Source organism: Mixophyes fleayi, chromosome 3 (assembly GCF_038048845.1).
Source record: "Mixophyes fleayi isolate aMixFle1 chromosome 3, aMixFle1.hap1, whole genome shotgun sequence".
Taxonomy (NCBI): domain Eukaryota; kingdom Metazoa; phylum Chordata; class Amphibia; order Anura; family Limnodynastidae; genus Mixophyes; species Mixophyes fleayi.
Window position 1 is genome coordinate 118,799,875 of NC_134404.1, and position 22,611 is coordinate 118,822,485.

The 22,611-nt window shown below is 40.2% G+C and overlaps 1 long non-coding RNA gene across 1 annotated transcript; it reads right to left on the reverse strand.

The window, feature by feature from the left end:
• Positions 1-6,689: 6,689 nt before the first annotated feature.
• On the reverse strand, positions 6,690-18,955 carry LOC142142757 (uncharacterized). The gene is made up of 4 exons (XR_012689317.1): positions 18,826-18,955; positions 17,930-18,002; positions 12,618-12,791; positions 6,690-7,011 (listed from the first exon to the last, which is right to left on the reverse strand). It is a non-coding gene; the product is annotated as an uncharacterized LOC142142757 (long non-coding RNA).
• Between the last annotated feature and the right edge of the window lie 3,656 nt (positions 18,956-22,611).

The following is a 22,611-nucleotide window of genomic DNA, read 5'->3' on the forward strand; positions in this document are numbered from 1 at the left end:
GTCATGAGTTCAATTCCCGACCATGGCCTTATCTGTGTGGAGTTTGTATGTTCTCCCCGTGTTTGTGTGTGTTTCCTCCGGGTGCTCTGGTTTCCTCCCACACTCCAAAAACATACAAGTAGGTTAATTGGCTGCTATCAAAATTGACCCTAGTCTCTCTCTGTCTGTCTGTCTGTCTGTGTGTATGTTAGGAGATTTAGACTGTAAGCTCCAATGGGGCAGGGACTGATGTGAATGAGTTCTCTGTACAGCGCTGCGGAATCAGTGGCGCTATATAAATAAATGGTGATGATGATGATGAATTTTATAGGGGTGTTATCCCATGCTGACTAAAAATGTTACCCATGAATAACGCAAGTTAGCTGGTCCTATAGCTCTAATCCAAAGCCACCACATTAATCTGATTAATTATTATGTTCTTGTAGCCATTCCAGGACTTTGCTATGTACATGATCAGCAACAGTATTCAGATATCCTGCAGTGTTCAAAGCTGCTGTGCTTACATCAAAGGTGTATGCCATGGAAACACACCCCATAGCCTTAGACCGCCATCACCAGCCTGTATTATTGAATCGCGGCTGGACAGATACGTGTTTTTTTGCAGTTGTTATTACAGTACACCCTGATCCTTCCATCAGCATGAAGCAGCGGTAGCTATTGTTCATCGCACCAGGTGATGTTTTCCTAACAATCCAGTGTCAATGTTGTACTTTGGTTTTTATTTGACTCCATGTAATTTCTCTACACAAGTTATGTAAACCTCTGTCAGCCCCTTTCATCATGAGATGTTTCTGACTACAGGACCTTAATTAGCAGGATGTAATATGGTGGTGGTCACTTCCTGTACACCTGTGACGCTATTCTAGATAGCACCACTCCACTTTCAATGTCACTTAACATTTTTGCGTAGCCACTACATACACACAATGTTTTGCTTACATAACGCTAACATCAATTTTGTAAAGGTTGAAGACTTTTTATTAAGTCACATCAGGCCCTGTCTCATTGAAGTTTACAATTTAATTTCAAGCACACTAACACACACACACACACACACACACACATACAGGCCACTTATTAGTAATAAGCCAATCTACTGCCTGCTACTATATTTTACTACATCATTTTCTTTTTATATTATGTAGGTCAGATCTGTGGGCGCTTGTTAGATGCTGCAAGGCAGAGAATAAGGTGAAGCCAGGAAAATGTATAAGTGCATCTTCTGCTAGAAATTATGCGTCACTAAAGCAGTTGCATAACAAGAGGAAACCAATTATTATAGGAATATGGCTCTGCACTTTTTAATCTGCTTTGTGCCCTTGGGAGGTGAGGGTAATGAATGGTACAGCACTTGATGCTTTTCTTTGACCTATATTTCTGACTGCAGGATATCCACAATAGCCATTGAATGGCATCAAGGGCAGTCCTTTATTGTGCATGACTAGCATAATAAGCAAATAATAACTATGAATGGAATATGGACCACCGACCTACATATAACCACTCAAGCTGTCTTTTCATTTTCTGAAGCATCTTTACAAAAGGCTCATTTCTAGCAGGAACTTACAGCTGTTTTGTTAAGTAATTATACAGACAGACTTAAATAGGCTATGCTGTGTCTGTGGGGTCAATGCTAACTTTCACATAATGGGAAATGCAAAGTCACTACTGCTGTCAAAAGTCATTTATTAAAAGATTGTTTACTGCTAAATGCGGTTAATTGTGGCTGTTTGTTTATATTTCATTGTATAGAGAGGTAATATAAGGACATTTTGCATATTATTAAATATTATTAGGTGGCAAAAGAAATGAACTAAACATGTATAATAATCACATTTTATCATACATAATTTATGGTTATAATTTGACTGCTCACATTATGCCCGGTGTCTTTAAATCCTTTGTTCCTGCCCTAGATGGGGTAGACACTGACAAATACTTTCTCTCTCCTCTTAAGGATCTTGGTTTTTTGAACTCAGGAGACTACCACGGTGAAAGCTCAGGAGAGAGTTGGCTGGGCTCCTGGGATTAGCTGCAAATCACAGTTTAGACGTTTGCATCAGAATTTCCAATTCAATGGGGAATTCAAGTGGATGAGAAAGACAACGGAATGTAGTGAGGTAAGAGGGCGCACATGGGTGAGAGACAAAGGGGTGCAGTGAGGTAAGAGGGCACACATGGGTGAGAAAGACAAAGGGGTGCAGGAAGGTAAGAGGGTGCACATGGGTGAGAGAGACAAAGGGCTGCAGGCAGGTAAGAGGGTGCACATGGGTGGTAAAGACAAAGGGGTGCAGTGAGGTAAGAGGGCGCACATGGATGAGAATGACAAAGGGGTGCAGTGAGGTAAGAGGACACACATCGATGAGAGAGACAAATGGGTGCAGTGAGGTAAGAGGGCACACATGGGTGAGAAAGACAAAGGGGTGCAGGAAGGTAAGAGGGTGCACATGGGTGAGAGAGACAAAGGGGTGCAGGCAGGTAAAAGGGTGCACATGGGTGAGAAAGACAAAGGGGTGCAGGAAGGTAAGAGGGTGCACATGGGTGAGAGAGACAAAGGGGTGCAGGCAGGTAAGAGGGTGCACATGGGTGAGAAAGACAAAGGGGTGCAGTGAGGTAAGAGGGCGCACATGGATGAGAAAGACAAAGGGGTGCAGTGAGGTAAGAGGACACACATGGATGAGAGAGACAAAGGGGTGCAGTGAGGTAAGAGGGCACACATGAATGAGAAAGACAAAGGGGTGCAAGCAGGTAAGAGGGCACACATGGATGAGAAAGACAAAGGGGTGCAAGCAGGTAAGAAGGCACACATGGATGAGAGAGACAAAGGGGTGCAGGCAGGTAAGAGGGCACACATGGATGAGAAAGACAAAGGGGTGCAAGCAGGTAAGAGGGCATACATGGATGAGAAAGACAAAGGGGTGCAAGCAGGTAAGAGGGTACACATGGATGAGGAAGACAAAGGGGTGCAGGCAGGTAAGAGGGTGCACATGGGTAAGAAAGACAAAGGGGTATAGGCAGGTAAGAAGGCACACATGGATGAGAGAGACAAAGGGGTGCAGGCAGGTAAGAGGGCACACATGGATGAGAGAGACAAAGGGGTGCAGGCAGGTAAGAGGGCACACATGGATGAGAAAGACAAAGGGGTGCAAGCAGGTAAGAGGGCATACATGGATGAGAAAGACAAAGGGGTGCAAGCAGGTAAGAGGGTACACATGGATGAGAAAGACAAAGGGGTGCAGGCAGGTAAGAGGGCACACATGGATGAGAAAGACAAAGGGTTGCAGTGAGGTAAGAGGGCACACATGGATGAGAAAGACAAAGGGGTGCAGTGAGGTAAGAGGGCGCACATGGGTGAGAAAGACAAAGGGTTGTAGTGAGGTAAGAGGGCACACGTGGATGAGAAAGACAAAGGGGTGCAGTGAGGTAAGAGGGTGCACATGGAGAGTGAGACTAGTGGATGTATTGAAGCAAGAATGCAGACATGGGGGGAGAGACATGAGGAAACAAGAAAGCCTGGGGGCAGGGTAGACAAGAGGACAGGGGAGGGATGAAATGAGACAAGGTACCAGTGGGTAGAATTAACATGATGAAGACAAAGAAGGCAGACATGAAACAAGCTAACAGGAGTTTTAATGAAGAGGATTAGGCAGTCAAAGTAGGATGGAGACAAGGGGTGCATACATTAGTCAAGGGAGAAAAGAAATATGTGGAAAATGGCAGTAGACACAAGTCAAGGACATGGGAGATAAGGGGGCTAAATGTCAGGGAGACTCCCTGAAATAGGGGTGATCTCCCTCACTCCCTGAATAGTCTGGCATTCTCCCTGATGCTGAGCCAGTACAAGACGTGGTTGGCTTCGCCATCTGTGGCATGATGACGTTCAGAAATTATGTCCTATGTCCATGTATTGATGCCTATGGAGGTGCCCATTTTCATGGAGACCAAGATTTAATCAAAGACCGACAGGTAAGACAACATGACTTCAGTAATGGAGACAGAAATGTAAAAGACACTTCAGTCTCTAGAGATTCATTAGCTGCTTTTCTTTAATGCATAGTTGCCTACTCTCCAGGAATGTCCGGGAGCCTCCCGCATTTCTGGGAGACCTCCCGGGCTCCCAGGAGAGTGGGAAAACCCCCGGTTCTCGTCCCCGCAATAGATAAGCGGTGAGGGGGGGGGCTTAATGACGCAAATATCACATCTTAGCCCCGTCCCCTGTTGTAATTGGCCCAAAATGTGTCAACCGTTTAGGAGGCGTGACCAAAAGGATGTCATTTGTCAAGCCCCGGCCCTGCACGCCCCGCTTCCCGAGATCTCCCTGAAGCCAACGAGGAAAAGTTGGCAAGTAATATTACAAACATTTCATAAGTGTCAAAGAAGAATAAAAAATAAATAAAACAAGTCCCTTCCTTTCCCAACATCCTCCACTGTAAAATCCTGACTAGCCCTTAATGTAATTAATGTAAACTTAATGTAATTGTCAATAAAAGCCTTTGACACTTATGAAATTCTTGTAGTTTTATTTCAGTATACTATAGGAACATCAGACAAAAAGCTCTAAAAACACTGAAGCAGCAAAGTTTGTGAAAACCAATACTTGTGTCATTCTCAAAACTTTTTTTTGCCATGACTGTAGGGATACCATATAGGTGTACTATATACAGTCTTACATCATTATAAGTTCTGGATTCACAGATATGCAAATTAGTTTTACATTTGTAGAAATGAGCAAAAGTAAGTGGGGATAGTGCCAGGTCTAGTCAGGATTTTGCAGTGGAGGATGTTGGGAAAGGAAGGGACATGTTTTATTTTTTTTTTATATTCTTTTTCTCTTTTTCTTTTCTTTACAACTGCAAGAAAACCATTAGGGCTAGATTTACTAAGCTGATTTACTAATTCTAGCTTTCATTTATTTAGTACCTTCTACAAAATGACAGCTAGAATCTGATTGGTTGCTATAGGCAACATCCCCACTTTTTCAAACCCGCAGCTTAGTAAATCTAGCCCTTAGAGTAAAAGGAGGGTCTGCTAAATATCCCCTGCACACTGACACTTGTAAGTCTAGTTGTATTAATGTCTAATAGCAGCTTACATATAAATCTATGTAATAGTGCTCGCTTCTCGGCCTTTTGGCTAAGATCAAGTGTAGTTGTGGCAGAGCTGCACTTGGTCCTCTGGCCAGGGGCCGGCTATGCTGCTTTGAAAGCCTGGGACAAATGTGCCTCCGGGAAGGGCGACCCCGGGGGTGCCATAAATCACTGGTCATAGCACCTTAAACACGTGATTATGTTGGCACCCATGCACTTTTGACCAATTTAATTTTGCACTCGCTACATTCTTTGCCCCGGCCTTATGGCTGGGCGAGAAAATTTTTATACCAAGTCCAGCCATTAGGCTGGGGCTGTATCTACTCGACACTATTTATTTTTCTCCACGTTTGTCACTTTTGCTTTTGTGTTTTCACGTTTCTTGGATTTTTTTTGGGTGCGGGTAGGCCCTTTGGGGCTCCTGTCCCCGGAAGATCTAGGGGGGGCTGTGCAGCCCTGAGGCTCCGGCCCCCCTGAAACTCCTCAAAGGTCCTCCCCTTAGGGGGTGGACTAGTTGTGGAGCCCTGGGTGAAGCCACGGTGGATCCCAGGGGCTAAAGGGACCCCCCTAGCTTTGCGGCGAAGGGGGTCTGAAGACCCTTGCCCCCTAAGGGAACTTTTAGTTCCGGGGGTCGGGGACCAGGGCCCTTTCTTTTTAAAGGAAGGGCCAAGTTCCACATCCCTTAGTGCCCTTTTTTATGGTTTTGCACCTTTTTTGGGCACTTTTGGATTTTGATTGCACGTTCCCAGGCTTTCAATAAAAAATGTATGTAATAGTGCTGGTAATCTGGACCCCCCAGCAACTAGGACGTGGGCTGAGGTCATAGTTCCTGCCCTCTCACTATGTCCTTGGGCTGTCACAGACAGCTCGCAAGTGGATGGCCGCCATTACTGCTAAACGTTTATCTACATTTAGCTACGAGTCATGAACTGACCTTGCTGTCATAGATACACTGTGGGTGGTCATAAACTGATTAAATAATTGTATTAAAATATACGAGTCATGATTTTAGGTAATTGTATAAAATAATAAAATATGGTTAACCAGTGCCTCGTCACCATTTCCTCTACAGATCCAGGATTGACAGCTGCTCACTAGAACTTCATAAGGATTTAACAAACCAAACCTTCTCTAGTGACTTCTACCCCCATATCATAAATCCTGAATCACACTCCACATTCCCTCCTTCTACCACTCTCCTTCCCCACAGCTTAATTATTACATATAATGAAACCACTGTATGACACTGTCAGCTTCCTTTTTCTCATTCAAGAATTGAAAATATATAATTATACTAAATATGCCAAAATATAATAATAATTTAATACAATGGTAATTAAAATACTATTATGTTTTGGTTGTTTCTTAGAAAATTACTACTCAGGAATAATTCACCCCCTGCTGTGATATATAAAGATTATAGAAGTTGCCTGTTCATGGAACTTCTCTTTTTATATTTCACACTAAGGTATGCATTATACAATGTGTTTCTCAACATTGTTTATACAAGTATTCACAACACTCATGTATCATATTAATAATAACATTTAGCTTATGCATTGCTTCTTCTTTAAACAAATATACATAATGATACACAGTATATAATTGCATTAACACATTTTATTTCACATTTGCATATAGACTATACATTGAGTTACAAATGACACAATGAAGGGACTCCTGAATGGTAGTCATGTTTGACCACACCGTAAGTACCCTGCTCAAAACAAAACCTATTCGGGCAAAAGGGGCGGCCGTCTTGCGTTGTGATAGGGGCTTTATCAGACCGGCAATGTTTGCTCAAAAACAATATGTCCAATTTGTGATTGTCACATTGTACAGATGAGCAATATAAAGGAGCCCTGTAGTTGTCCTTTTATGGTTTATATTTAATAGAACTCCTTTCTTTCCCTTTTCATTCTTCCTGTAAAACATATTGTTCTCATAAATAAATTATACTGATGGTTCTATGAAAAGGTTATAAAGTTAATTATGAATTACATTCTATAGTCTGCTGTTTTATTGTTCGTTACTGAATTCTCAGAAATCTTATATTTTGACCTTGACAGTCATACATTATTATTGGCTATTTATGCTATATGCCAGTATTTCCATTACTTCTGTCCCTGACCTTGTCTACAGTTATAACCCAAATAATTTTCTGGACCAATGTAATGCTATTTAGTATTTTTCATTCAGATTTCACTATCCAGCAGTCCTATTTTATAGGGAATGCATATGCATTGTAGCTTAGAAATGTAAGGGATACTATTCGTGTGCGAAGTGGACATTTAGAAGTGGCGGTGTGGAAAATGTAAGTGAATTTAATTTTATAGTTTTGCAATGAAGGTAGGAGGAGAAGTGGTGGTATGACATACCACCGTATACCAGCCCACTTCCACCACTGGATACATCCAAAGGCATAGATGGTGGCTTGTTTCAAAAGTACAGCAAAAGTGTAACACTGAGTCAGTGTATTTGCATACAGCACCCAGACAAGGCAAGCAATGAAAGTCTCAGATTTTTAACAGTTTAATAGTTCAGACGACCTACTCCTGACAATACCTAAACCTCACACCCCCATCCCAACCTTATTAATTAGCTAAAGCTATTTAGTTTAAACGTTCCTCATAGCACACAAACAATACTTTAAAACAACTTTAAACTCATTTGGCTGCTTGTGCTTGTTGGAACCGGTATCCTCTCCACCATAGATGTTTTTGAAAATATCTACAAATGAGGACACTCTATTCCTCTATTTACACAACTGGGATGCCCCTATAAATTTCTCTAACAGCATGATCTCCACCATATACTGCTTAATGATCTCATATAATCAACCTCTTAAAGAGCTTCAAAACTCTTTTGGCGTTTATGTGGACAGCATGGCACTCTGTAAAATATTTGGTCTAGCTACCCGAAAATAACTAAAATATGTAAGTTTGTGCATCATCATATTTCATCAAATTTCAGCAACCACAGGAATACAATATTCGGTTCCCTTCTCTCTTATATTACTATTTAGATCAATTCTGAACATTCCAAAACACAAACACACCCAAAAATGTTATTGGCATATACTACATGTGACCAAATGCCAGATAGCATCCAACTGGAAATAGACGGAACCCTCCTCCCTCCCATCTGTTATCAATGTAATACCTATCATATGAAACATATAACAAGTATACTACACTGCACCTCAGCAATTTACAAGTGTTTTTTCACCTTGTAACACCCTTGTGTGCGATGTTGTTGTGGGACTTTTGTGATTAAATTCACAGCAACAGAGGCGATCTCTCTTCCCATCTGCCCATTACAAACTTTTAAAAGTTTTAAAAAAAGAAAAAGAGGCAAAAGGGGTGGTATCATTACACCTAATAGGAGAAAGTCAAACATGATAAAGAAAAAAATAGAAAAAAATTAGAAGTTTTAGTGAATAACACTCCTGGTGAAGATCAAGAGGTAAAGATCTTTAATTTAAGTAGCCATGTTCTTACCGATGAGGAAAGGAAAGTTTTATCTAAAGGGCTTAGATTTGCCCCTAATCATCAGATGGATCATTTTCAGGTTTTTGTAGATCTACAGAAATATTTGAGGATTATTTCTCTTAAAAAATTCTTTCATGATAAATCTAAGGATCCTAATTCACTTGAATCAGTAAATTTCCCTTAGAATAAAACATCCTTTAAGAAAAAAATCTACATTCAACCCTGTTTTTAACAGGGGATGCTATATTGACTGTTTTGGGAAAATGGTACAAAAAGATTTAGAGTCCATTGGGAAAACTAATTCCCAAGTAAATTTTACTAAAAAGGAAAGAGATGCATTGAAATCCCTCAAAGAAGACCCCTCATTAATAATCAAGCCTTCGGATAAGGGAGGCGGAATTGTTCTCATGGATAAGATAAAGTATACGGCTGAGAGCTTAAGACAATTAGGAGATACAAAGACCTACAATGTTTTGAAAAATGATCCTACCGATAGAATGAAATTGGAATTAACCAACATGTTTGAGAGATATAGAGAGAAGGGAGTTTTAGATGTTGAAACGATTGAGTATCTCACGATAACTTATCCAGACACCCCTGTTCTGTATATTTTACCTAAAGTCCATAAGGACGCCCAAAATCCTCCAGGTCGCCCGATTGTGGCTGGAACTAAATCCTTGACATCCAATCTGTCCCAATGGGTTGAACACCATTTACAGCCTCTAGTGATCAAAAACCCTTCCTATCTTAAAGATACAGGGGATGTTTTGAGGAAGCTAGAGACCATCCAATGGCAGGAAGGGTGGTTTCTTGTGACTGCGGACACTAAGTCCCTTTACACCGTCATCACACATGAGGATGGACTGAATGCAGTTACACATTTTTTGGAAAGAGAGAGTGAATACTCTTGTATTAAAGATTTCATGGTGGAGAGTATTTATTTCATTCTGACTAATAATTATTTCTATTTTGGAGGACAATATCCAGCGAAATGGTACTGCTATGGGCACCAGGTTCGCTCCGAGTTACGCCAACTTGTTTTTGGTGTTTTGGGAAGAACTTACCATATGGCGGGATGTTAAACTTGGAGCGAATCTGGTGACATGGATGATATATATAGACTACATTTTTTTTCGTCTGGAGTGGAGATCTTATTAGTTTGGATCCGCTCTGTGAGGAGTTGAACAAAAATGAGATCAATGTTGAATTCACATTCAACATTAGTTCGAATAAAGTAAACTTTTTAGATTTGGGTATATATATCTCTGAGGTTCAGCTTTGTACTAAAACAAACAAGAAACCAACCGACTCAAATTCGTATATTCTTGCTACCAGTGGTCATCACCGGAAATGGTTGGAAAATGTCCCTAAAGGACAATTTCTGCGGTTAAAAAGAAATTGTTCAGATTCTTACGTATTAATAGAACAAACTACCGAAATGAAGAAACAGTTTCTAAGTAAGTGCTATAAGGAAAAATTGCTGGATGAAGCTATTGAATGTTTTAATGAGAAGGATAGAAATTTATTATTGGAACCACGTGAGAAAGAATACAAATTGAATAATAATAATAATAATATAGCATTTAAAACTCAATATAACTCTCAACATAGAAAGATAGAGAAGGTGATTTCTAAATATTGGAACATATTAAGAAAATATCCTTTATTGATAGATGTGATTCCAGAACATCCTAAATTTGTTTATAGTCGTGCTCCTAACCTGAAGGACAATCTTATCAGAAGTTCCCTTGTAGAGGCCAAAAGGTCAGGTGTGGTTTCCAAGGGATTTTTCAGGTGTGGACTTTGTGCCGCATGTAAAACCACTTTTACAAATCAGAAAAATAAAGTATCTCAGTTTACTGTAAAGGGTCGTAAATATTATATTTAAACCTTTGTAAGCTGCAACACTCCCAATGTTATATACCTGTTGGAGTGTTAATTGCGGACTCTTTTACGTAGGACGCACATCCCTCCCACTAACAGTTAGATTGTCTGAACATCTACGGAACATCAAGAAGGGGTATGAGAACCGTTCTGTGTCCTCTCACTTTAAAAGCCATCACAACTGTGCTGTGAGTGGCTTAAATAATTTTCTAGCAATAGATAAAATAGAAGGTAATTGGAGACATAGAAACACCGCTGTATCTCTTGCTAAACGAGAGATGAGATGGATCTACAATTTGGGGACCTTAGCCCCAGGAGGGCTTAATCATGATTTTGAACTTAAGTGGTTCCTTACAGAGGATTAGTTCTTCTGTTTTCTTTTAGATTCATCTAGCTTGATTCTATCTACCCTAGGTTCATGCATGGTATATTGGTGAAGCTAAGCAATACTACCTCGGGTTAAGAGGTGGATGGGGGACCACTATTTGATTTTTGTATATCTATTGATTTTTGTATATCTTTTTATTATATAATTTTTAATTATATTTTCCACACATTTGTTTTATTGTATCTTTTGTTGATTATGGTCCTTTTTTAGTGTGTATATGATTTTTTGTGTATATGCATTATTAAGTGACATGCGGGTATTGGGAATATATAAGAAGCCCACATGTAGAACTCCCCTCATACACCTTGACAAAGGCTCCAGGAGAGCCAAAACGCGTTGGTTGATGGGAGACGGCTGACGGGAGACTTGGAGATTTGTGACGTCAGACGCATCTAGCGGGGATTCCTTCCTTTACGGACCTGGTCTTGTTCATCGAGCGACTACTGTGGGAGTGTTTGCCTGGGACACGTCTCGCTACATAACATCATTTGTTACGCTCGCTTTCAAGCTTAGGGACGGTAAGAGTCCACCTATCCCCGGTTATTTGGTTTGCTCTGGCGGTCCTCACTATATGTATATTTTATATTTTTTATGGATTGAAGTTTTATACCATTTTTGAATAAAGTGTGTATGTTTTTACACTATGGATATTTTCCTTCTTTTTTTATCATTATCGTGATTGAGTGGGATCCCATTCTGGAACATCTATTTATGGGAAACGTGGAATTTACATGACAGGCTCTGTTTCTATACATCATTGGGTGAGTTTAAACCCTTGAGGGGTTAAGATTATCCCCCCGATCACGTGGTGGTTCACGTCTTATTAACAACACACAGATTTTTAAGGGACTTTCTCTACATCATCCCATTTGATTGGCAGGTTGCACTATGTTTGTTATTTTGTCTTCTTGCTTTATATATGTATCCACGGACATGGCATGAAGTAATTGGACAGCTTATAGAGGATTTATCTACATCCCGCTAAATTGCATGATTTTGAAGAATTGGTATATGAACTTACCACTTTATTTTGGTTTTGTCGTGACTGTGTATCTATTTGCTTTGTATTTATCTGATATTTCATTTTTGAGTAGATATTATTTTATTGTTTTAGCTTCATTTGATAGAATTGCATGTTTTGATTGGCGCCTGTCAGCAAATCTGTTAATATTAAACTTTTACCTATTTGTTGTCTGACAGATTTTATTACCATTTGTTGCTCTTGTGCATTTAACATATGCTATTGTTTAATTTGCACATTTATGTTAATAGTGGAGTTGTTAATATAATCTAGACAGGTTATTAAATGTTGCCAGGTGAGTTGTTAGTAAATTAGAGATAGCAGAAACAGAGACGTCTGGGTTAAATGGTTAGTGTATGCATGTACAATGTTATTAAGCTTATCATATTTAGCTAACAAAGTCAGTGTTCCATCGTTAACAGTGATTAGACCTATGGGCACCCTCTCCACAGGGAATCAACGGTTCCTTAACTATTGTGGGGGAGGACACCTAGTGAATAGGTCTTATCGCCTTTCCACATATCATAGTCTGAATACCACCCCCAGTCCACCCTCCTTTAGACCCACCACTGTAGGTATATTGAGGGGTATATAAACTGTGATTTGGATTGGAAGTGTGTGTTGCTTTGTGACTAGGATTTGTGCTTTCTTCCCAGGTATAGGCAGTGATCATGATTTGATAGGACTCCTTGGCTTTGTGACTTTGCGTATCTGCCAAAAGCTGAAAGGCATTGCACTGGTCCTACCTTGCGGTAGAGGGCTTATCAGACCGACTGGCCGGGATCCTTGGAAACGTCAGAGTCAGAAGACCTTGAGACTGCCTGCTTAACACTGCATCCACCTAGTGAACTGTATATCTGCATAACATATACTGCCAGCCAGAGAAGCGGAGAGATGCACAGCATCTGGTCACTGAGTTGCTGGGAAAGACAGAATACATAGACTATGTGAGTAATGTGACCTGTACAAGCTGCCAAAGAAGCAGAGGGAATCCAAATCATGTATAAGAAGAGAAAGAGAGCAAGATACCAGCCCAGAGGAACAGAATAAGAAAGACACCAGAACAGAGAGAAAGTGAGAGCCCAGACTCCCTCAGAGATACAGATAAAGTCCAGAGGTATTCCACTTGTCTGCTGCTTGCCATGAGTGTCTGCTGTTACTCCTCCTTCTGCTATTTCTGTTGCTCCAGATGAGTCACTGGAGAACATTCCAGATCTTTGATTCAGGTTCAGAGAATCCTACAACTTTCCAGATTTGGTTAGTGTTGGCTGCATGTGTGAGTAACCTGCCTAACTCTGCACTGCTCCCCACCCAAATCTTTTTGCCCATGGGACAATCTGTTTGAGACAGAGGTACTGCCTTGCAGTATTGCCCTACACTGCTGAAACTACTCCACCCTCACCTAACCCTACCACACCTTTAGTTGTAACTACCAACTAAGGGACTACTCTGCCTCTTTACCTACCTCTACCTCCATCTGTAGAGGAACAGAGTATTGTAACAGTGTTCGTACACTCTCATTAACCATTAGAACATACTGCCTCCTGTTACAGGAAGTTTCATTGCATCACATACTATCACTGTAGTTATCAATGTTTTCTGAATCCATCCACCTGGCAGAGATATTGGGCCTGATTCATAAAGGCACGTATCTGACGATTTTGAGCGTATCGTACGCAAAATCCCTTTGTGCATGTCCTTGTAACACCCCCATTTCTGGCTATAGTGTATGTATCCCTTTGTATATCGCTCAGTGCTTCCATCTTGGTCTTGGTACCGCAGGGTCTTCGTTGGGCAGTGTCCTGATTGTGGCAACATCAGAGGGAGACCAAGGAACCCTCTCCCCCCCCCCCCACACACTGTGGATGACAGACACACACAAATAATATATTTCCATACCAGTTTGGTCTTTAGAGGCCACAGCGGCACGTTTATTACTGAGGCATAGACTCCTAAAGCTCTTTTGTAGATTTTTTTTTAGATCAAACATATATCTCTCTTAACAGGCTAACTATCACTAACTAATAACATACACTAAACAATCAGTTACTTTAACTTTGCTAAAACATATCACACAAATGCAATTTAATATTCGACAAATGTATACAATCATGCAGTCTTTGTTAATAGGCTATTGTCCATTTTACTGTTGTATTCCATTGTTAAACCATGTTGACATTTCTGTAGTATTGTATTATCTAATTTGCACCCTAATCCTAATGTGTTTGCTCTTGCTGCACTTAACCCACAAAGTCTTACAATTATACCACTCAAGAACCTTGATCATAATGGTTGTTACTAGAAATCATTTACAAACACCACTCAAAACCACCACTCAAGCTGCCGGGCCATAGATTACCGTGATGTTATCTCAATAAACGTGCCACATGGCTTATTTCCTTTACCTCCTGAGTGCCTGCAAGTGTTTTTAGGGACTTAGAGGTTTCCCGAGTCAACTCCTGGTAGGCCCTGCAAAGACCCACAACTTGACGAGTGAAACTGACTTGGGTGAATGGACTGTGTCAAGAAGAAGGATGGGAACAAGTAACATGAATCTAATTGTGAGGTTCAATAGCCCTCTCCCCTCTAGGTGCAGGGTATCACCCAGGGGTGCCGGGGCTACATCTATATTGAGTATCTCAGGTGTATCTACTTCTGCTATGTACTACCTATCACCTCTGCTATCTTTTCCAGTGTTCTGTACCGTTTCTCATTACATTGCCAATTTTTTTTGTAGAAAACCTGAAAAAGGAAATATAGTGAAATAAAGTTGATGGAAAATGATCATTAAGAAGGGACATCTTTGTATTCAATGTATAAACACAGTGTGGCTATATTATGTGGTTTGTGATAAGATTCATGCTGTTCATATGTTGTTTATATGAGCGCTCGTAGACACACAGTTACAGTGACAAGTGGAGCTCAATAATAAAATAATAAGTAGGAAGTGATCTCTGAGCAGTTGTTAGACCTAAACAGTGACCCATTGTCTCAAGTTATCCTAGTGTGTATCTCCAGCTAATTTTTCATCCGCTATGATGCCTTTTAAATGTAAAAACTATTGCAGTATGAGGTGTGAGTTGATGGGTGTGTTCATTCTAAACTCTACGGCCTTTAATACCTTAATCAGTAAAGTATTTAAAAGACAAACTTAATGTCACCCATCATGTTTAACTCCAAATAATATGCACCAGGAAACTCACTTTTACTCCAAGAAGTATTTCTTGCTTGAGGGTCTTTTATGCTGCCGTTTGGACCTACCACAAACCCATGAATGTTATGAACGCTGGTTAACAGGCCCACCTTTATCTAATTTCCAATTGTAAATGCCAGCATATAAATAATATATTTAGTAGCATGCACTTACTACACACATGTTTAAGCTCCATGGGTACTGTGATATGTCTTTTGTTACATGTATATCAAAAGTAAATTAAGTAGGTAGAATATGGTTCTACTTAGACAAAAAGATCACAAAGCCACTATTTAATAATGATAACGCTAGACTGAGATGTTCCACTGAGGACAAATCTAGCACCGTGAAATAAGCTGCGCAGCTCTTATTGCAAAACATCAGTCTATGATAATTTTTACACATCATTGTATAATTTGTTGCTTGTATAATTTAATAGGTCTAGCTTCTGAGAACCCGTGATTCACAATGTAGCACAGCGCTATATTACACAGCTGATAAAGTCATGAAAATTAATTTTAGTGAGCAGTCGTATGTAAAAAGCTGTTTAAAGCTGTACTACCACCTACAGAAAAGATTTTAGTAATATGCCCATTCTCCTAGACATTTCTGTATTCCAGAGCTGGCAAAGCAATTTAATTCCACATCTTTAAATGGTGGTGGAAGATGGGTGTGAACGGGAGCATCAATCGCAAGCTGCAATCAAGAGACTGCTGCTGCCCATGAAAACCTCCGTATGTAGCAGCACCATGGATGCTAGCTAGGGGGAGGGGCGCGTATGTGAATTGTATGTAGGTGGTGGTGCAGCTTTGAGGTAACTCTTTTTATAAGCTGTATAGATGAAGCCTTCATTCCACAGGATTTATGTAACACAATTTGAATGCTGGTGTTCTAGATGAGGGACATGTTTTTCATTAAAACTTACATAGCTTCCTATCTTGTGGTCAAAACGGCAACCAATTCACACTACAACAGGGATTCTCAACTCCAATCCTCAAATATAAACAACAGGGGGTAAATGTATCAAGCTGAGAGTTATCTGGCGGGTTTGAAAAGTGGAGGTGTTGCCTATAGCAACCAATCAGATTCTAGCTTTCATTTTGTAGAATGCACTAAATAAATGATAGCTAGAATCTGATTGGTTTTTCAAACCCGCCGGAAAACTCTCAGCTTGATACATTTACCCCCAGGTGGAGTTTTCAGGATTTCTTTAATAATGCACAGGTGTGTTCATCTATTTTGCTGTGTCAGTAATTATCTGAACTGTTTCCACAGATATCCTGAAACATGACCTGTTGGGTGGTATTTGAGGATTGAGGTTGAGAACCCCTGTTCTACAACACAGTAGTGTAAAGCAAGGGAAATACACTCCTAAAAACACCATAGCCACCGCAGTAGCCACCAACTGGTGGTAGAAAAGCTTTGTAGAAGGGAGATATTGGGTGCCATCTATGGGAAATTTCAGTGACTTACCCCAACTAAGAGGTATGCTGCTGTCCGCTCAGGAATGTTGTCCTTTCTACATATTCTAATTGGTTGATGCTCTGTGACATCATACTAACCATGTAGAAAGAATACTAAATATCTGTTTATTGGCTTGTATAGAGAACCATGTGAACCAAAAAGTAGTATCAGCATTTTAAGCAATTGATGGAACCCAGTAAGATGCTTCAGTGATCCTCCTGTGAGGGCTATCAGCATTTAGACCTAAGATAAAAGTTGGGTGTGGTGTAATTGGTAGATGCTATTTAATTACAACAAGAGAATGTATCTACAGTTGAATATAGCATTAAGCAGTTATCCTTAATAAAGAATAGGTATTTAAACCTGACATAACAGAGCCTTCAGTTTCAGATCTGTGAATGATCATGAAATGTATTGAGTGAATAAATTGCCTAAATAAAGCATTTTCAGTATCTCCCTGCCCTTTATGCCAATTCACTTATAGAGCAAAGGTACAGAGATTGTAATTTAGGAATTTAATAATCCATCCTTATTGTTATACTACAGTTACCAGACTACTGGAGCTTGTACAGATTGTATACTCAAAGCCTGACTATGATCTGGATGTCTTTGTATCATGAACAATGTGTGCACAGATTGATAATAAAGGTGCCTGGATGACGTATATAGCTAAATTACAGCTGACAGTTTACCAAATAAATGTGCACTAACTATAAATCATTGCGATCCAACCATCTCAACAGCAACATTTATTATTCACTCAGAAGTGTTTGTTATATTGCAACTACCATAGAAATGCTGACATCTGCAGATAATCACCCAGCTGCCTGTGTTCCATCTCACTCCTATGGGCGTCAATTATCTACAACTGAGAGATGTGGTACCGCCACTGGGTGTTTATCACAGGACACCCGCTCTGCATGTGATCACAATGTAATTACAGTGATGCTAAAAAGAGAAAGTAACGAACTACTGCTTTGTTACATTCCATCCTCATATATTTATTCATTGTGATAGTGATGTATGCAGGGCACATGGCATAGTGCAGCGGCATATTAATATTTTTATTCACATTAAATATGGAGTGCTATATCTTCCATGACAAGATATATGTTTATAAAAATTGTTTTAAATATAATAAAATTACAAGGTGTGGATATTCAAATTTTATTTATATGAATTATAAATGTATTATTGGCAATGTGTAATATATAACATAAATTTAACTTTACTAATGTATGCTATACTGTGCAGGGGCGGTGCAAGGGTTCTCAGCGCCCTAGACAAAATTTCAAAATGCCGCCCCCCTCTGTGGCCACACCAAATACCCGCTTCACAGACCCTTACATACTTGACTTTGTGCTTTTGTGTTTAAAGAAAAAAAAAGAAGATAAACCTTACCTTCTTCAGCAGTCCAGATGCAGTGATGTTTGATGCAGAACGCTGTCCAGTCTCCACTGCAGACACAGGATTTCTAGAGGGGAGGTATCCAGGTGTTAGGTTTTGGAACAAAAAACTTGACACAATAAGCCTATGAATTATGCACTTGTTAAAAGCAGTGGACGGCCCTAACATGTCCCTTCATCACACATATGTTCCTTCATCACACCACTGCACCCCCGTCTGCACCAAACCTCTGCACCACACCACTGCACCGCCCCCCTGCATCACACCACTGCAACCCCCTCTTCATCACACCACTGCAACCCCCTCTTCATCACACCACTGCAACCCCCTCTTCATCACACCACTGCAACCCCCTCTTCATCACACCACTGCAACCCCCTCTGCATCACACCACTGCACCCCCCTCTGCATCACATCACTGCACCCCCCCCCCACTGCATCACTTGCAAACTATGGTGTAGAAATTCTACCCCATAGTTTGCAAGTCAAATATAGAGCATGAGGTGCCAATATAATAATTATTTTCTCCACCATAGTTTCCCAATCAAATATAGAGCATGAGGTGGCAAATAGTCATTGTTATACAGTAGAAAAATGACTCTTTGCCACATCATGCTCTATATCTGATTTGCAAGCTATGCAGGAGAAAAATGTACTATTATTTGGCACCTCATGCTCTATATTTGATTTTAGAACTATGGTGGAGAAAATGATTATTTTATTGGTACCTCATGCTCTATATTTGACAATTTGTCAAATATAGAGCATGAGGTGCCAAATAATAAATCCCCTCCCCCCCCCATTTTTTTTTTATCTCCCTACTTCCTGCATTGGGCTTTGGGCACCCCTTTTCAAAAAATAAAAAATAAAAAAACATTGTATTTACTCACTGTTTTTTCTCCTGAAGACTGGTCAGCAGATGCAGGGGGCTCTTCAAACTTCTTCTCTTTTCTCCAATGGCTGCCCTATTGCTTCCTGGTTTCTTCACACAGAGGAGGGGGGGTGGAGCAGAGCCATGCATGCTGGAAGAGGAGGGGACGTTGGGAAATAACTTTAATCACACTGTCTGTCAGTGACAGACAGTGTGAGAACATGGGGACGGAGCCAGCACATTGTTCGACGGAGGCGCCGCCAATGTGAGATTATCACATGATCACTGACGATCATGTAATTGTCAGTGTACCTCTTCACCAAACCGCTGACTAGATTAGAAAATCTAGTCAGCGACGCCCTGCATATCCCGTCGCCCTTGGCAACTGCCTAAGGTTGCCTAATGGAAGCGCCGGGCCTGATACTGTGTTGTGATTAATAAGACCAAATAAGCTGTTTATTAATGTTATAAATGTTTATTTATTTTACCTTTTTTCTTTCATTTTTAAGTAGAAGCTGAACAGGAACAAAAGGGTATATTCATTTAATCAAATATCTTATACAGCAGCTCATACTGTACTTATCTAAATTGTACTTATCTTAAGTTAGTAAGATAACGAACCATAAAAATATGTGCACCGCTATTTTATTTGCGCAAATGTCCCCACTTGTCCGCCAAGCCCATTACAGGGTGCATGTCTGCAGTCCTTGGAACTGGCCGAGGAAAAGCATTCTGTGCCTAGCTGTGCAGGTTTGCAGATACACCAGAGAATGCACATGGTGGTGAGAGTGTAAATGTCACATCAAAGCCTTATCATCACTGTCAGACAGCCCTTTTCATTATTTATTTATTACTTTTCTCTTTTTCTTCTAAAACTGGGTTTATCCTCATTTAGGTTTTAATTTAGTCATGAGAGTGAGGGCGACATAGGAATGCCTTTGTTATTTATATGGGTGCAGAGGAACTTGCACTCAAGCACCTAATCCAAGTGCCCAACTCCCCAAATCCATTGGTGTACGGCCACAGAAACAATCCAACACTGTTCAGAGGTGGGCGGGTTTTGTCACTGTTATGTCACATCATCAACTCTGGAGAGAGAGCAGGGCTATAAAGTGTTTTAAGTTCTAATTAATACTACAATACAGAAGTATTGTTTATTCCTTTCTGGGGAGATGTCTTTGCCTTAAGAAAAAAAAAAAAAGAAATGTTTCAAACTCTGAGGTATATTTACTAAACTGCGGGTTTGAAAAAGTGGAGATGTTGCCTATGGCAACCAATCAGATTCTAGTTGTCATTTTGTAGAATGTACTAAATAAATAACTAGAATCTGATTGGTTGCTATAGGCAACATCTCCACTTTTCCAAAACAGCAGTTTAGTAAATCTAGCCCTATGTCTCCTAACTGGTGTCAAAACATTTACATTTGAAATAGTTTTATCATCAAAACATATTTTGTTTTTAATTAATTATGGGTCTTGAACTTTGCATTAAAAAGTTACAATGCAGTTAATGCAATTTTATTTTGTAAACCACAATCAGTGGTTCACTTGGGAACTAGCATTGTAATACCATTGTCAATCATCACATTTGTTTGTTTACACGCTAATATATTTGTTACCTCAAGTTGGGTTATTTTTTGCTGTTTTTTATTTATCCATAACATATGTTTATTACCACTACCGCATCTGTTTCAAAAATGTTCTTGTGGTTTTACCATGCTAGAATCTCTGCTACGTCTTACTATTATTAACCTCATCTGACAATGCCTTGATAAAATAAAGACATCCTCCCTTATTTGTTGGATTTGTTGTGAATATTACACAATATGACACTTAGGGGTTCCACAGTAAACGTACACTGAGCATAAGGGATAGTGTGAAAAGCTCCATATATACACAGTCATGTTTATTGTTTTTCACAAAGTCTGTTGCCTCCGTTTTTATGATGCCAATTATCATATACTCCAGAATGTCATGAAGGGTGATCAGATGAATTGCAATTATTTTCAAAGTCCCTCTTTGCCATGACAATGAACTTTATTCCAAAAACAACATTTCCATTGCATTTCAGCCCTGCCACCAAAGGACCAGCTGACATCAGGTCAGTGTTTCTCTCGCTAACACAGGTGAGAGTGTTGACGAGGACAAGGCTGAAGATCAGTCTGTCATGCTGGTTGAGTTAGAATAACAGACTGGAAGCTTTAAAAGGAGGGTGGTGCTTGAAATAATTGTTCTTTCTCTGTTAACCATGGTTCACTGCAAGGAGATATGTGCAGTAATCATTGCTTTGCACAAAAGGGGCTTCACAGGCATGGATATTGGATATTGCTGCTAGTAAGATTTCACCTAAATCAACCATTTATCGAATCATCATGAACTTCAAGGAGAGAGGTTCAATAGTTGTGAAGAAGACTTCAGGGCACCCAAGAATGTCTTGCAAGCAACAGGACCGTCTCCTAAAGTTGATTCAGCTGCGGGATTGGAGCACCACCAGTGCAAAGCTTGCTCAGGAATGGCAAGAGGCAGGTGTGAGTGCATCTGCATGTACAGTGAGGAGAAAACTTTTGGAGGATGGCCTGGTGTCAAAAAGGCCAGCAAAGAAGCCACTTCTCTAGGAAAAACATCAGGGACAGACTGATATTCAGCAAAAGATACAGGAATTGGACTGCTGAGGACTGGGCTAAAGTAATTTTCTCTGATGAATCCCCTTTCAGATTGTTTGGGGCATCTGGTAAAATTCTTGTCCAGAGAAGGAAAGGTGAGCGCTACCATCAGTCCTGTGTCATGACAACAGTAAAGCATCCTGAGACCATTCATGTGTGGGTTTGCTTCTCAGCCAAGGGAGTGGGCTCACTCACATTTTTGCCTAAGAACACATCCATGAATAAGAATGATACCAAAACATCCTCCAAGAGCAACTTCTCCCAACCATCCAAAAACAGTTTGGTGACGAACAATGCCTTTTCCAGCATGATGGAGCACCTTGCCATAAGGCAAAAGTGATAACTAAGTGGCTCGTGGATCAAAACATCTAAATTTTGGGTCCATGGCCAGGAAACTCCCCAGACCTTAATCCCATTGAGAACTTGTTGTCAGTCCTCAAGAGGCAGATTGACAAACAAAAACCCACAAATTCTGACAAACTCCAAGCATTGATTAAGCAAGAATGGGCAGACATCAGTCAGTATGTGGCCAAGAAGTTGATTGACAGCATGCCAGGGCAAATTGCAGAGGTCTTTAAAAAGAAGGGTCAACACTGCAAATATTGACTTTTTGCATAAACTTGTAATTGTCAATAAAAACCTTTAAAACTTATGAAATGCTTGTAATTTTATTTCAGTATACCATAGCAACATCTGACAAAAATGTCTAAAAACAGTGAAGCAGAATAAGTTCGTGAAAACCAATACAGGTGGCATTCGTAAAACCTTTGGCCATGACTGTATATAAATACCTTCCAGCATACCGACTTTGACAATCAGGACACTGTAGCCCCCGATCTAACCAAGCCATGCCCCAGACATACTCAGCCATGTCCTAGTCCAGCTTGGCAACACAAAATTACCAGATCATGGATTATTTTGCGATATTGGGAGAGTTGACATAGGAATTAACTGAGTCTTATGGGTGTTGAATGTTATGGACAATCCTTAATGAAATATAATGCTGCCCTGACAGTCATAGAGGAGAGATGAGGGCTCAGCGAGCTTTAAATTAGTTCCTGTTGACATTCATGTAAACTTCATTTATTGCAACCAGAAGGCAATAGAACAAATAAAGAATGAAACTTTCACAATAAAACAGAA